The sequence below is a fragment of the Octopus bimaculoides genome, unplaced genomic scaffold (genome assembly GCF_001194135.2).
Source record: "Octopus bimaculoides isolate UCB-OBI-ISO-001 unplaced genomic scaffold, ASM119413v2 Scaffold_81308, whole genome shotgun sequence".
Lineage (NCBI taxonomy): Eukaryota > Metazoa > Mollusca > Cephalopoda > Octopoda > Octopodidae > Octopus > Octopus bimaculoides.
In genome coordinates, this window is record NW_026387480.1 from 2,097 (window position 1) to 5,644 (window position 3,548).

Here is a 3,548-nt window from a genome sequence, read left to right on the forward strand (position 1 = left end):
AAAGTGAAACACAGAGAGACACAGAGGGTGAAAGTGAAAGACAAAGAAAAAGAGAGAGACACAGAGAGAGTTGATTATGGAGAGGAGAGACAGAGGGTGGAAGTGAAACACAGAGAGACACAGAGGGTGAAAGTGAAAGACAAAGAAAAAGAGAGAGAGACAGAGAGAGTTGATTATGGGGAGGAGAGACAGAGGGTGGAAGTGAAACACAGAGAGACACAGAGGGTGAAAGACAAAGGAAAAGAGAGAGAGACACAGAGAGAGTTGATTATGGGGAGGAGAGACAGAGGGTGGAAGTGAAAGACAAAGAAAAAGACAGAGACACAGAGAGAGTTGATTATGGGGAGGAGAGACAGAGGGTGGAAGTGAAAGACAAAAAAAAAGAGAGAGAAACAGAGAGGGTGAAAGTGAAAGACAAAGAAGAAGGAGAGAGTGTGAGAGGTTGGGTAGAGGGAGGAGAACGCAACCGCGGCCTTCGCTGTGCATGCTGGGTAATTAGTTGATCTTGAGTCAACAGCGTGTCGTCGTCGTCCATTTGTATGTCGTTTTGGAGTCCAAACCTACGTAAGTCATGGCTTGTTTTAACATCTTTCTAAACATTCACCTACCTCGAAATCAACCACATCTTAATAAAGCCTCATCCGTTAAATACAGCCATTTTTAGAAGACTATTCACGATCTAAACGCCTTAAATTCGTTTCTGTATTTCCATGCTTCATGTTTTTGGTCGCATAAATGGCGAGGTCTGACTAAATCGCCGATAATCATCTTCAATTTTCATCGCTTTCTTCGCCGTAATTTCACCAAATATCCGATCGTTTCCCTCAAGATTTCTCTCGGTTATCTAACGATGGTATCTTATGGATATAAACATAATAATTAAGTCATTAATTAACTTTACCAAACGATCGTGTGCTTCCTTTAATTAAAGTTCATTTTTCTTCATCTTTTCTGTAACTACACAAAAAAGAATATAAATATATATATATACGGTACTACTAAAGCAGCGCGGACCCGAACGCGCGTCCGAGTGGTCGATCCTAACCCTAACCCTAACCCTAACTCTATCCCTATCCCTGACCCGCGTGTGCAAATGAATACGTGTTTAGGGTTAGGGTTAGGATCGACCACTCACGACTAGCTAGCGCGGACGCGCGACTGCGCGTTCGGGTCCGCGCTGCTTTAGTAGTACCCGGGGACGTAAACACACCAGCATCGGTAGTCAAGCGATGTTGGGGGGGACAAACACAGACACACAAACATACATACACACACACACACACACACACACACATACATATATACGACGGGCTTCTTTTAGTTTCCGTCTACCAAATCCACTCACAAGGCTTTGATCGGCCCGAGGCTATAGTAGAAGACACTTGCTTATGCCGAGGAGGAGCTTAGCTAAGTGATTTCAATGTAAACAAACAAACACCGGTTTTCAAGTGCTGGCGAAGAAAAACGTGCATAGATACTATAGTTAAGAAGTTTGCTTCTCAACCGCATGGTTCTTGGTTCAGTCCCACTTCGTGGCACCTTCGTGGCCGATCAAAGCCTTGCCCGTAGTTTTTGTGACAGAAACTGAAAGAAGCCTGTCGTGTGTCGCACCGCTGCTTCGTAACCGGTGCTGGTTTGTTTACGTCCCCGTAGCCAAGCGGGTCGACTAAAGAGACCGAAAGAATTCCCCGATAGAATACGTAGCAGATTTTTTTTATTTTTAAAAAAGAGTACCAAGGTCCATTCGTTCGACGAATGTTCTTCAAGGGATTGCCCCAGCATGGCCGCAGTTGGTACTTAGATAAACACACGGCGGGTTTCCACGCAGTTTCCGTCAACCAAGGCTTTAATCAGCCTGGAGCCACTGGCTCAGGTTGCTATGTTGTGGGACCGAACCTGGAACCATGTGATCGGGAAGTAAACATCTTCACCACACACACACACACGCTAAATATTATATCACCTATTAACCTAGGGGCCTCTTTATATGAATATATATAACGCGAAGTCCTTAATCTCGCTGTCGAAACACTGCAGCCTGCTCCATGCGTGTCTCGTTCGTCAATGTCGGCTGCTGAGCGGGGAGGCGGGGGAGCAGACTTTGAACCTAATTGTTTTAATTTTACACCGGCTCCTTTAACCCCGACCTAACTAATCCCAGATTTTCATTAAATATGATATAAATATTCAACGAAAGGCTCCTTTTTATACGAATATATATATCAAACGAGGCCCTTAACAGTCGAATTTCTCTCTCTCTCTCTCTCTCTCTCTCTCTCCAATGTTCGCTGCAGTCGTCATTAATGGCGGGCAGGCGATATCGTCGCCGTCGTCTTTCTTCGAATTCCTATTTCGCCGTTTTCCAGGTCTGATTTCGCCAGAAGACCCCCGGGGGTTTATTTACGTATGTCTCAATTATTAAACCGACTGGCTGTTTTCTTAGGAACCTAACATAATTCAACTAGAAAGTTTAAAATGAAAAAAGATGTCCGTTTATTTGTTGTTCGTCGCCATCGTGGTGTAGTCATTAATGGCCGACACCGAACAACGGTTTCGCTTTCTGTTTATTATTATTTTTTATTCCGCGGGTTTTCTATGGAAGTCTAAGGAAAATGGCTATAAAATTTGGAGGAGAGTTGTTCAGAAAGAACCGACGAAGGTTTTGATGTTGGAAATGAGCAAATTCGTGGAAAATAAACTGATATTTTTTATGTATGAATGTGTATGTGTTGAAACGAAAACTGTCTTAGCATGGATAGTGTCGAATTTTTGTACATATTAGATGTACGTGTGTGTATGTGGATATATAATATATATATATATGTATGTATATATGTATACGTGTCGTATTGTGGTAGATGTGTGTATGTCTTATGATTCTAGGTTGTGTAAATTAATGTCGAATTTTTGAAGTGCTCACAATTAGCAATGTGTGTATTCATATATACACGTGTATGTAGAATGTGTCTATAAGCAGTTAAATACTACTACTACTACTAATAATAATAATAATGAACAGTGGTTGTGTTGTAGTTTCGTTGTGTAAATTGCTGAAAGAACCAGCCTGGTTATTTTACTAAATAAGTTGGTTTGTATATATGCGTTACGGTACTGAGGTGTTTAAATTAATGCCAAATGGATTCGTAGTGTGTGTAGATGTGCTGACGAAAATAATAAATGTATATATATATGTGTGTGTGTGTGTCTAAGCTGTTTAATAATAAAACATAATGGTTGTATTGTAAGTTTAATGCTGAAAGAAACTAGACTGGTGGTTTTATTAAATTGGTGTATGCGTGCAGCTGCTGTAGATTTTATGTGCAATAAATTGGTGTGCGTGTATATATAATAAATTGGTGTGCGTGTATATATAATATATTGAGGTGCGTCTAAGGGTTATGTCATTGTGCAGTATTAAATGTGTATGTATATATAATATAATTTTCCAGTGTGTGCAGTTTTGTATATAGGTTATCTAATAGTCACATTGCAGATGTGTGTATAAATATATATATATATATATATAAATATATATATATATATATATA

General features: G+C 40.4%; 1 protein-coding gene across 2 annotated transcripts in view; it reads left to right on the forward strand.

Moving 5' to 3' along the window:
* The first annotated feature begins 406 nt into the window (after window positions 1-406).
* Window positions 407-3,548, forward strand: part of LOC106878321 (serine/arginine-rich splicing factor 7) — a 12,753-nt gene continuing 9,611 nt past the window's right edge. For both annotated transcript variants that reach the window (XR_008267147.1, XM_014927511.2), the window contains exon 1: window positions 407-564. The gene's annotated coding sequence lies outside the window, so the exon portion shown is untranslated. The remainder of the gene's footprint in view (window positions 565-3,548) is intronic.